This window comes from Peromyscus leucopus, chromosome 1 (assembly GCF_004664715.2).
Source record: "Peromyscus leucopus breed LL Stock chromosome 1, UCI_PerLeu_2.1, whole genome shotgun sequence".
NCBI classification, from domain to species: domain Eukaryota; kingdom Metazoa; phylum Chordata; class Mammalia; order Rodentia; family Cricetidae; genus Peromyscus; species Peromyscus leucopus.
In genome coordinates, this window is record NC_051063.1 from 184,024,528 (window position 1) to 184,038,431 (window position 13,904).

Below are 13,904 nucleotides of genomic sequence, written 5' to 3' on the forward strand. Positions count from 1 at the left end.
TGGACTGTGCTTATTTCTTCCATGTTTTTGGTAAAGAGGACATCTTTATTAACCTCTCAGAGAACATGGTAGAAGAGCGGTGTGGTGATATTTGTATGTTAATAAATAAAGTTAGTCTGGAGATCAGAGGACATAAAGAGCCAGCCATTAGCAGAAGTCAGGCGGTGGGAGCACACACCCTTAATCTGATCACATGGCAGGCAGAGTCTCTGTGTGTCCAAGGACACAGCCAAGCGTGGTGACACACGCCTTTAATCCCAGTACCAACCATAGAGACCTGGAGGTCTGTATAGACAGGCGGCGATGAGGAAATGAGGTGGCTGGGTAAGAGCCAATGAGAAGGCAGAACAGCAAGGCAATAAAGGCGCAGGTTAGAGAGGAAGAAGCTGGTTCTCTTGAGAAGCTACGGCGTGGTGAGCTAAGGTTAGCTGGTGGCTGTTCCCATTTCTTTGATCTCTAAGGCTTTCACCCCTGTATTTGGCTCTGTGTTTCTTATTTAACAAGGCTCTTTAGAAATTCTTCTACAGAGGGGGCAGAAAAGAGTAAGAACTGGAAGATGGGGTGGGGTGGGGGGGAGTGCTGTGGAATGTTGTCTTCTGGCCATGATGTAACTATTGCACTCATTAACTCACAACAGCTATGGTTGCCTACGGGAGACCTGCACAAGTTCAAGCTAAAAATCCACCATGGTGTGGGGAGGGCTTCCCAAGTCCCCACCCCTAACCAAAGAGCTGCTGGCAGCTGCTGGCAGCTTGGAGAGGGAGAGCCGTTTTCCTTTGGGTGTGTGGTCACTAGTAGGTTGCCAAGGCTCTAACGGATGGCCACACACTCACGTGCTTATAGGTAGCATTGATTGGATGCAGTGGTGTGTGTGGGTGTGTGGTGATGGTATAATGCACATTGTAGAGAGGTCAGCGGACAAGTTGCAAGGCTTGGTTACCTCCTTTACAGGACTTGGTTATCTCTTTTTACCATGTTGGTCCCTGGGCTCAAACTTGTCAGGCTTGCCATCTTGCCAGCCGAGGCGTGAGGTTTCATAGCCCCATTTCCTGTCAGCTCTGTGGTTTCTGCCTACAGACCCAGGCTGCCTCGTGCCCTGCCGCCACGCCTTTCCCATCAGGACAGAATGTACATTCTCCTCCAATCATGAAACACCATGAACTCTTCTTCACTCAAGTTGCTTCTTGTTGGACATTTTGTTACACCAAGGAGAAAATGACTAATATGGACTCTGAGGAAAGCCATCTAAGGAATCCATGCTAGTGTGAGATAAATGGCCAACAAAATATCATTTAGAGTGCATTCCGGCCCACAGCAGCTTGCTAGCAACAAGACATTCTTCCTCAGGCAGGAAGCCAGGTCTCATGGCATCATTCTGCTCTCAGAGGCAGAGCACATAAGTTCAAGGGTTCTCAAACATTCTTGGCTGGCACCATCCTTAACACCTTGGTAATTATTTTCAGGTCGCCCCTTCTGCCTCATTTAATTTGTAAGATTCCTGTTGCCATGGCACCATCACTGAAAACACAGCCGCGCGGATACATGACCCGGCCAAGAGGAACTTAATGCAATCTAGTGTTCAGACTCAGAGACCTCCAACTTGTAGCTTCCCCAGTGATAAATATCTGATACTCCTCCCTGTCGCTCAAATCAGAAAATTTCCACTCTGTGGCTTCCTGCCTGAGTCTGGAATCTCACCTCACCTCAGAGGACTGGGGTAAGGACTTGGCTACTAGATCATTTGCCTCCAAAATGGAAATAGTAATGACTTTCCTCTATACTGTGAACCCATTTACCATCTCACAGCAGCTGTGGTTACCTGCATAAGATCTGCACAAGGTCAAGCCAGTCAACATTCCGGCATGCTAACGTCACCCTCGGTATAAACACAATGCCCCGCTGTTGTGTTTTGTTTCCGCTCACCACTCAGCACAGCTGGGGACGTCAAGATAGATGGATCCTGCAGCAGCTAGTCACATCCACAGTGGCGGGTGTGTGTGTGTGTGTGTGTGTGTGTGTGTGTGTGTGTGTGTGTGTGTAAGGGAGGGGCGCGGGGAGGAGAGTAAATGCATGCTTGTATTCAGCTCACTTTTTCTTTCATACAGTCCGGGACCCAGGCCTAGGGAATGGTGACATCCACTTTCAGTCCGAGTCTTCTCACATCAATGAGCACCACCGAGACAGCCTCCCACAGACAGGCTCAAAGCCCCACTGTCTGATCTAGACAGCCACTCACTCAGAGTCTCTTCTCCGCTGACTCCATATTATAAAAACTCAACCATCACAACACTTCACACAGTGCATAAGTGAGTCCATAAGAGTCTCCTGGTCACCCCCCCTTCCCCGCCCAGAGTTCCAGAAAGAAAATATCTGTAGCCTTACACCAGTCTCTGCAAAGGACACATTAAATATTCCAAAGCACGCCAGATATGCCTCGATCCCGCATCCTTCAAGTTGTTCTCTGCCAGGCTCAGGTGGGTCAGCAGCTTACTGTTCCTGATAGAGAAGGCAATGGCTTCACACGAGACCTCAGTGAGGTTACAATTCTCCAGCCTGTGAAGAGAAGCACACAGACAAGGGGCAGTATATATATATATATATACATACACACACATATATATATATACACATATATATACATATATGTATATATATATACACACACACATACATCTTTCTTTCTTTCTTTCTTTCTTTCTTTCTTTCTTTCCTTTCTTTCTTTCTTTTCTTTTCTTTCTTTCTTTCTTTCTTCCCTTTCTTTCTGTCTACCTGTCTTTCTTTCACATCCTGGTTGAAGTTCCCCCTCCCTCCTCTCTTCCCAGTCCCTCCCCCAACCCTCCTCTGTCCCCACCCCATAATCCACTCCTCCTCTGTTTCTATTTAGAAAAGGGCAGGTCCCCCATGAGCATCAACAAAACATGGCATATCAAGTTGCAGTAAGACTAAGCACCTCCCCATGTATTAAGGCTGGGTGAGGTGACCCAGTATGGGGAGTAGGGTCCCAGAAGCCAGTAAAAGTCAGAGACAGCCCCTGTTCCCACTGTTAGGAGTTCCACGAGAGGGCCAAGCTACACAACTGTCACACATATGCAGAGGGCCTAGGTCAGTCCCATGCAGGCTCTCTGGTTGTCAGTTCAGTCTCTGTGAGCCCCTATGAGCTCAGGTTGGTTCTATGAGTTTTCTTACGTGTCCTTGACCCCTCTGGCTCCTAAAATTGACAAGGGACGGTTTTTTTTTTTGTGTGTGTTATGCCGAGGGATGATTACTTTAACCTGAGAATTCCTTCTAGAAACAGAAGGCTTCCTATGGCTTTATCACCAGCTCTTAGATTTTTCAAGTTTTGTGGGAGAGAAGATAACAGAGTGAAGGAACAATGGGGTCAGGAAAACAGTAGGATAGAGAGGGAAACAGAGAGAAGGTTCACCAGCCAGGAGCATTGGCTGCTCTTCCGGAAGATCCAAGGTTGGTTCCCAGCACCCACATGGCAGTTCACAACCATTAACTCCAGTTCCAGGGGACCTGCTGCCTTCTTCTGACATGCATGCTGCACACAGACATATATATATGCAGGCAAACACCCATAGACATAAAATAAAACTAAAGAAATCTTTACAAGGAGAACAGCAAAAGCTACCATCTCAATGAGAAGTAACCCAGGGAAAAGACAAAATTCCAGCAGCTAGAAATGGAAGATAGTAATGATAATGTTCTGTTTCATTCATTGGATGGCGGACACACAGAGCTCACTGTAATGATATAGTCTAGGGTATTAGGTATAAGTACATACCTGTCTTAGAGTTTCTATTGCTGTGAAGAGACACCAAGACCATGGCAACTCTTACAAAGGAAAACATTTAATTGGGGCTGGCTTACAGTTCAGCGTTTAGTTCACTGTCATTATGGTGGGAAGAATGGCAGCATGCAGGCAGATGCTGTGCTGGAGAAGGAGCTGAGAGTTCTACATCTTGATCAGCAGGCATCAGGAAAAGAACTGGCTTGAGCTTCTGAGACCTCAAAGCCCATCCCCTAGAGACATACCTCTTCCAACAAAGCCACACCCATTACAACAAGGCCACACTTCCTAACAGTACCACTCCCTATGGGCCTATGGGGTCGCTTTTATTCAAACCACCACAATACCCTTGAAAGATTTATTTTTTAACTTATGCATATGTGTCTGTATGGGGGTATGTGCTCACGAGTGCAGGTGACCACACAGTCCAGAAAAGGGCATTGGATCCCCTGGAGATGGAGTTAAAGGCTGTTTTGAGTATGGGTAGCTGGGGGCTGATCTTGGGTCTTCTGCTAGAGTAGCAAGTGCTGCTAATTGCTGAGCCCTAATCCTATGTAGGTTTCTATTACTTTGATATAATTCTATGACCAAAAGCAACTTGGGGAGGGAAGGGCTTATTTCACCTTATAACCTACAGCTCATCATCCAGGCAAGTCAGGGCAGGAACTCAAAGCCGTAGCCATGGAGGAATGTTGCTTACTGGCTTGCTCTCCATGGCTTGCTCAGTCTGCTTTCTTACAGATCTCCAGGACCACCTGCTCAGGGATGAGCATAGAGGAATGGGTCCACTCACATCAATCATTAATCAAGAAAAGGCAATAGAGAATTGCCTATGGGTCAATCTGAGGAAGGCATTTTCTCAGTTAAGATCCCCTCTTCTCAGAGATGTCTAGGTTTGTGTTTGTCAAGCTGATAAAACCAACCAGCACAGCCATCTCTCCAGGATAATTATGTATCTTGTGTTCCCTCGTCACCATGGATGCTCATCTACAAATCCATACAGTCGCACCAACCGTAAGACTTACACATGCCAAATACATGTACCTTCTCCCATTATGGTGAAGTGTTTTCTCATGGAAGCCCCAGAGCTACCAAATGACAAGGATGGGAAGAGAATTTAAACTTACGCCAGTTCCCCGAGGTAACTCGTGGACAGGTGATTCACCCCAAAAATTCCTAGGAAATTCGATCTCAGTAGCAGGGTCTTCAGTTGTGTGTTCCTTTCAAGATCACCAACAAGATCAACCCAGTTTTTAGGGGTGGCCTCACAGTGCTCCAACCTAGAGATGTCACACATAGATAGCAAGCCTTACTCCCAGAGTGCATGGTACCCTCAAAGACCTCCCCACTCTATCCATATCCTTCTTCTTCTTCCAAGGAGGATAACTCGAGGAGTTATTTGTAGCTTCTCAGCCATAAACTCGAGGAGCCTCCAACCAGCCACGCTGCCAGAAGAGAGCTCTCTAACATGTTGAGTTCCCTGGGAATTGTGCAGCGAGATCCAAGGAGCCGGCTTTTGGGAGTCATCACCCATGCATGCTAGGGTAGGCTCTCAGTGGTGCCACTGATTTTGAGCTGTCCATGCTCCTGTAGGTGGCCCCTCACTTGGGCAACTGTAAGTAACTCCCAATAAACTCGTTGGTTTACTAAGCTGCACTTGGATGATATCATTATTTTGATTTATTGTCAGTTCCCCGTTATTTCCAGCATCCTCCTAGCCGGTGGGGGGTGGGGTTGGGGATTGGGCGGGATTCCACGGCCACGCCTGCACTGTCAGTAGTCAGGCAGAATGCCTAGTCACCCTAGGGCCCTGCATCTTATGTAATCTATGAGAAGCGCGGCCACTAATCTATGCACATGCGTAGCCTGGCTACATAAGCCCCTATACGCATGCGCGAGGTATCCTTACTAGCGGTTTCCACACGTTCTCCTCGCCCACCCCCACTTCCGCCCCACGTCTCTGTGGCAGGTCTGCTCACTTTCCCCCTTTCACTATTCCCTTAATAAAACTCTTAAAGTGGGTTTCGTTGCATACCCGTGGTCCATTCTCACCACTGGTAAATACACATTCCCTATCTGGGGTGAGCGGACATTGGGTCATATCTCCCCAGGATTAGTGTCCCATAGCGGTGAGGCAATGGATGAAATGTGCCGAAAGCATATTCTATGCTATGTGGAAATGTCCTTATGGAATCCAGCACCATGATTAAATATGTGCTAGTAAGAACTTAGAAACTGGAGGCTGGAGAGCTGACACGGTGGTTAAGAGCGCTGGCTGCTCTTGCAGAGGACCTGGGTTCAATTCCCAGCAACCACATGGCGGCTCACAACCATCTGTAACTGTAGTTCCAGGATCTGATGCCCTCTTCTGGCCCATAAGGGCACTGCCGGCGTGTGGTGTCCATCCATATATGGAGATAAAACATCCATACACATAAAATAAACACATCTAAACATTTTTTTAAAGAAGGAAAAACAAAAACTAAAAAATATACCAAAATAAAAATAATGAACAGCGGAGCTAACACTTGATCTAGCAATCCCATTTCCGGGCTTTATGCAAGGTAAATGTCATCAGCTTATACTGTTAAAGTTGAGTAAGATTCACAGTAGCTGGGCATAAGGAAGCCAGGCTGCCACAGAGCACCTGACCATTCATTCCGCAGACACCACCCATCCATGTCCTATCTCTACTTCCAGCCTCTGCCTTTACCTTACACCCCGCAGAAGACACTGGGGGGGCGGGGATTCCAGCACCACACGTAGGGATTTCATGGCCTCCTCTCCCAGGTTTGTGTGTCCTGCTCCCAGCTGTCTCAGAATGCTGGTTTTCAGTCCAAACACGGAATAAGTCTCCATGCAACAGATGACTCACACGCCTCAAAGTGAGGACGGAGCAGCATCCCACTACCGAGGGACTCCAGGGTCTTCCGTGTGCGTGTATGTGAGGTCAGCATGAATGCCCTCCTCACTTACGCTCCACCTTATTTTTATGAAGATTTTCTAGCCGGCCGGTGGTGGCGCACGCCTTTAATCCCAGCACTCGGGAGGCAGAGCCAGGTGGATCTCTGTGAGTTCGAGGCCAGCCTGGGCTACCAAGTGAGCTCCAGGAAAGGCGCAAAGCTACACAGAGAAACCCTGTCTCGGAAAAAAAAAAAAAAAAGATTTTCTTTTTGTTCGTGTATGAATGTGTGTGTGTGTGTGTGTGTGGATATGGGCACGCACACCAAGTGTTCACAAATCCCCAAGGAGGCCATAAGGGAGCATCAGATTCCCGGTGCAGCTAGAGTTCCTGGCAGTTTTGGGTCCTAAGAACTGAACTTCAGTCCTCTGTAAGAGCAGCAGGCACTCTTATCTGCTTCTCTCTCCAGCCCTTCTAACTTTTCTTTTTTTTGAGATGGCATCTTTCACTGAACCTAAAGTCCACCAGTTCGTGTAGACAGACTGGCCATCAGGCTCCAAGGATCTCTAGGATTACATGCACATTCCTTATTTTTAACACGAGTGCCAGGGATTTGAACTCAGGTCTCCATACTTTCCATGACAGGCAAACCACAGACAGATTTCTCTCCCCAGTCCCTACCGTTACCATTTCTGTGGTCTACTTGTTGGGATTGGAATTTGAAATGTCCTATGTAGGCTTTGTGTGTGAAATGTCCCACTCGGTCTGTGGTTGCTGATGCCATTTGGGAAGGTTATGGAACCTTTAGGTGGTAGAGCCTCACTGGGGGCAGGTTTTAAGGTTTCATACCTCAGGTCCATTTCTCGTTCTGAGCTGTGTGTGTGTGTGTGTGTGTGTGTGTGTGTGTGTGGTGCCACTGTACCTTTCCTGCATGTTGCCAAGTCTCTCCCAGTATGATGGGCTCCATCTTTCCGGAACTGTGAACTAGAAAAAGCCCTTTCTCCCTTCAGTGGCTGTTGGTCAGTGTATTTTGTCATAGCTACAGGAAAGTAAATAAATATGGACCACGGCACTCACTGTAGTCGTCGCAGCTTACACTGGGGCTTCTTCAGGGTGGTGGCGAGTATCTGCAGCACTGGGGCCTTCATGACGCTGTTAGACACAGTCAGCATTTCCAAACTGTCACTTGTTTCAAACACAGAGCAGACATCTTGCCACCAGTCGAAAAGAATCTCATCCTCTTTCACGCTAAGTGAAAGGAAGGGAAAAAAAAAAAAGAATAGGGGCCCAAGATTGACATTAAACTTAAGGAAAACTTGAGTTTGAAGTTGAAGAAGTGGCCAGGGAACCTGCAGGCCTCTCCAGCCATGGAAGCAGGTGGGCTAACTGCAGATCTTCAGCTCCCCTTCCGTGCCTCCAAAACCAGCTCCCAAGTCTTACCCACAGTCCTGTAGCAGACAGCTGCACTGGGTAGCATGCATCCTAATTGGTCTTATTAATAAAAAAAATCCAGAGTGAGATATCAGGGTGAAAGCTGAAAGATCAGAGAAGCAGAGCAGCCAGCCACTAGTTCTCACCTGTACAAAATCCTCAACGGAAAGGGAGTGAGCTCCAGTCTCCTCCCCACCTTATAGTCCTCTCTCTGCCCAGCCTTATAACTTCCTGTCTCCAACTCCCCAGTGCTGGGACTAAAGGCATGAGATCCCAAGAGCCGGGATTAAAGGTGTGTGCCACTACTGCCTGGCATCAGTGCCTAACTAGTGGTTTAGCTCTACACTCTGATCTTCAGGCAAGCTTTATTTATTAGAGCACAAACAAAATATCACCGCACTTGCCATCCTCCCAACGCCCGATTCTGAGTGTACGGAACAGAGCTTCCTCCCAACTCCCTTCTCCCCTTCATTGCTTTATCCCAGCCTCCCAGCCAAGAGGCATTCTCAGGGAACCCACAGGCCATTCTGGCCAAGCCGGTAGGCTAACTGAAAAATCTTCACCTCTCTCTCCCTTCCTCCAAGTTCAGTCTCCTAGTCTTATCCCCAGCCCTGTAGCAGACCTCCGCCTCGACCTCACCTTACTCTCTGACTCCATTTCCAGGGGACTAAGCAGATTCTGGTGTTAACACTTGCTTTCTGTAGACCCTCTCACGCTCGCCTTCCTTCCCTAACCCCATTCCTAACTGTCAGCCCCCAATACCTAGAAATATAGTCTACCCGGGCCCCCTAGTGGCCACTAATATCCCAGGAGAATTTCCAACACACATGCCACCATAGCCTCCTAACAAACAGAGAGGGCAACAGAATCCAAGAAACGAAACACCCACCCAGCAAAGACAAGAGTAGATATCGGCACCTAGAATAACAATCTTCAAAACCCAGATGCCTGGACGCCAGCATAAAATCACAAGCAGTAGCACCCAAGACGTAGCAAAGTACATCTTTACTAGAGCCCAGCAATGACACCACAGCGGGCCCTGAGTATTCTAATGTAGCCAAAGAACAAGCAAAAGACCATAAAACAGCTGGTTTGAAGATGATAGAGCTCCTTAAAGAGGAAATGAATAAATCCCTTAAAGAAGGAAGGAAATGAATAAACAGTTCAAGGCCTGAAAATAGAATCAATCAAAAACCAAACTGAGGAAAATCTACAATGAAAAATGTAGGAACTAAAACAGGAACCTCAGTGGCAAGCTTCACCTACAGAATACAAGAGATGGAAGAGAGAATCTCAGGCGTTGAAGATACGATTGAAGAAATGAATACATCAGTCAAAAGATGCTAAATCTAAAATAAATCCTGGCACAAGGCATTCAGGAAATCTGGGACACTATGAAAAGAAAAATCTATGAATAATAGGGATAGAAGAAAGAGAAGAAACCCAATCAAAGACAAAGAAAGTATTATCCAAAAATGCATAGAAGAAAAATTTCCATATCAAAAGAAAAAGATGCCTATCAAGGTGCAAGAAACATATAGAACACAGAATAGACCATACCAGAAAAGAAAGTCCCTTCGGAACATAATGGAGAAAATAAGATATTCCATGAGAAAATTAAATTTAAGCAATATCTATCTACAAATCCAGACCTATAGGAGGTGCCAGAAGGAAAACTCCAACCTAAAGAGGTTAACTACACCCAAGAAAACACAAGGAATAAATAGTCCCAGGCCAACAAATCAAAAGAAGGGAAACACACACACACACACACACACACACACACACACACACACACACACACACCAAAATAAAAACAGGAATCAACAACCATTGCTCATTGTTATCTCTCAACATCTCAATTATCTAACAAAAAGACACAGACTAACAGAATGGGTTAAGAAACATTACCCCTCCTTCTGCTGCAGCCAAGAAACACACTTTAACATCAAGGACAGACACCTCCTCAGGGTAAAAGGATGGAAAAAGACATTCCAACAAATGGACCTAAGAAGCAAGCTGGTAGCTAGATTCATGCCTTTGATCTCAGCACTTGGGAGGCAGAGGCAGGTGGATCTTTGTGAGTTCTAAGCCAGCCTGCCAGCCCAGTCTACAGAGGGTCAGGACAGTCAGAACTACACAGGGAAACGCTGTCTCAAAAAACCGAAGGAGGAGGAGGAGGGGGAGGAAGAGGAGGAGGATGAAAGAGGAACAGGAGGAGGAGGAGGAGAGGAGGGGAAGGAGGGGGAGGGGGAGGAGAAGGAGGAGGAGGAGGAGAAGAAGAAAAAGAAGAAGAAAGCTGGTGTAGCCATTTTAATAGCTGACAAAATAGACTTCAAAATAAAATTAATCAGAAGAAATAGGGAAGTACAGTATATACCCATCAAATGAAACATCCACCAAGAGGACATTGCAGGTCTTAACATCTATGCTCCAAAACATAAAGGCACCACCCTACACACACACTGTTTTCTTTCATAAAAGAAACACTACTACAGCTTAAATCATATATTGACTCTTACACACTGATAGTGGGAGACTTAAATACCACACACTCTCCAATAGACAGATCATACAGACAAAAATCCAAACAGAGAAATGTTGGAGCTAACAGACCTTTTAAACCAAGTGGACCTAACATACTGACAGAACATTTCACCAAAATTTCACACATACAAAAAATATGTTCTCCTCAGCACCTCATGGTACTTTCTCTAAAATTGACTATATACTTAATCACAAAGTAAATATCATCAGATACAAGAAAATTGAAATAACTCCTTGCATCCTATCAGACCACCATGGATTAAGGTTTTATGGCAACATCAGAAACAACAGAAAGCCTATAAACTTATGGAAACTGAATAACTCACTAATGAATGAAAAACTGATCAAACATTAATGAAGAAATAAATGAAAGACTTCCTAGAATTGAATGAAAATGAACACAACACACCCACATTTGTGGGACACAATGAAGGCAGTTCTGAGAGGCACGTTCATAGGAAAAGTACCTACATTAAAAAAACGGAGCAATCTCAGATCTCATATTAGTAACTTAACAGCACATCTGAAAGCTCTAGAACAAAAGGAAGAAACCACACCCCAAAGGAATGGACTGAAAAAATCATCAAAGTCAGGGCTGAAATCAATAAAATAGAAACAACAACAACAAAACTGAATAAAAAGAATCAATGAAACAGAGTTGGTTATTTGATTAAAATTGATAAGATTGACAAATCTCGGGTGGTCATGGTGCATGCCTTTAATCCCAGCACTTGGGAGGCACAGCCAGGCAAGTCTCTGTGAGTTTGAGGCCAGCCTGGTCTATAGAGCAAGATCCAGGACAGGAATCAAAACTACACAGAGAAACTCTGTCTCGAAAAACCAACCCCCCCAAAAAAAGATTGACAAATATTAATCCAAATTAACTAAAAGGTAGTGAAAGAATATTCAAGTTAACAAAATTAGTCATGAAAAGGGAGACATAACAACAGACACCGAGGAAATCCACAGGCTCATATGGACATATTTTAAAAAAACCTGTTAGCCACCAAATGGGAAAATCTAAAAGAAATGTATAATTTTTCAATACATACAACTTGCAAAAGTTAAATCAAGATCAGATAACAATTTAAATAGACCTATAACCCCTAGTGAAATAGAAACAGTCACTAATTATCCCAAATAAAATAAACTCAGGGCCGGATGCTTTCAGCATAGAATTCTACCAGAATTTCAAAGAAGAGTTAATGTCAATACTCGTAAAATTATTAAACAAAAGAGAAATAGAAGAAACATTGCCAAATTCATTTTATGAGGTCACAGTTATCCTGATACCCAAACCAATTAAAGACATAACAAAGAGAATTATCGACCAATTTTCCTTATGAGCATAGATGCAAAAATACTCAATAAACTACTTGAAAACTGAATCCAAGAATACATTAAAAATGTCATTCACCATGATCAAGTAGGCTTCATCTCAGAAATGCAGGGATGGTTCAACATACAAAAATCAGTCAATGTAATACACCATATAAACAAACTGAAAGAAAAAAAAAACCACATAATCATCTCATTAGGTACGGAAAAGCCTTTGACAAAACCCAACACCCCTTCATGATAAAGGTCTTGGAGCGATCAGGAATACAGGGAACATACCTAAACATAATAAAGGCAAGTTACAGCAGGCTGACTGCCAACATCAAATTAAATGGAGAGAAACTCAAAGCCATTCTACTAAAATCAGGAACAAGACAAGGCTGTCCACTCTCTCCATGACTATTCAATAGAGTATCTGAAATATTAGCTAGATCAATTAAGACAACTGAAAGAGATCAAGAGGATACAAATTGGAAAGGAAGAAGTCAAAGTATCTTTATTTGCAGATGATATGATAGTATGCATCCTAAAAATTCCAGTGATCCTAAAATTTCCAGCAGGGAACTCCTATAACTGATAAACATTTTCAGCTAAGTAGCCTGATACAAAATGAACTCACATAAGCCCTTTGACATACAAATGAAACACTGACTGAGAAAGAAATCAGGGGAACAACTTTCACATTAGCCTCAAACACTATAAATATTTGGTGGTAACTCTAACCAAGAAAGCAAAAGATCTATATGGTAAAAACTTTAAAGCACCAAAGAAAGAAATCGAAGAAGATATCAGAAGATGGAAATATCTTCCATGTTCCTGGATTGGTAGGATTAACATAGTAAAAATGGCTATCTTACCAAATGCAATCCCCATCAAAATCTCAACCTAATTCCTTACTGAACTTTAAAGGACAATTTTCAGCTTCATATGGAAACACACACACACACACACACACACACACACACACACACACACACACACACACACAAAACCCAGGATAGCTAAGACAATCCTGGATAATAAAAATACTGCAGGAGGTACCACTATCCCCAATTTCAAATTGTACAGCATGGTATTGATACAATACTGCCACAGTAGTCAAAAGAATCCAATTGAAGCTCCAGACATAAATCCACACCTATGGACATCTGAGTTTTTATAAAGAAATCAGAAATACACAATGAAAAAAAAAATGGAGATGGATCTCATACCTGACATTGCCTGGGTGACCAAGAACTAGAGACTAGATAGCCCAGAGATCTAGGGTAAAACCAAATAATACTAGTCTAAAGCAAAAAATGTAGCAATAAGAAGAGATTTTTCTATTCATTTTACATGCCAACCACAGATTCCCCTGTCCTCCCTCCTCCCACTCCCCAGCCTTCCCCCCAACCCCCCCCCATTCCCACCTCCTCCAAGGCAAGGTCTCCCATGGGGAGTCAGCAGAGCCTGGTACATTCAGCTGAGGCTTCAAAAATATGAAAGGAAAAAAAAAGATGTGAAATTCCCAAAGAATTAATAAAGAATTATGTTTTAAAAAATAATAAAATAAATTGGTTGTTAAAAAAATGTAGCAATAAAATGACTCCTAATGTCATTCTGCTATACTCATAGATCAGTGCCTTGCTCAGCCATCATCAATCAGAGAAGCTTCCTCCTGCAGCACATGGGAACAATTACAGAGACCTACAGCCAGACAATATGCAGAGAGTGAGACACCTAGGAACACTCAGCCCTGAATGGGGCATCTATCAAATTCCTCCCCTCAAGGATCAGGGAACCCTTTGGAAGAGGAGGCAGAAAGAGTGTAAGACCCAGAGAGAATGGAGGACACCAGGAAAACAAGCTCCTCTAAGTCAACATGATCAAAGCTCATATGAACTCACAGAGCAG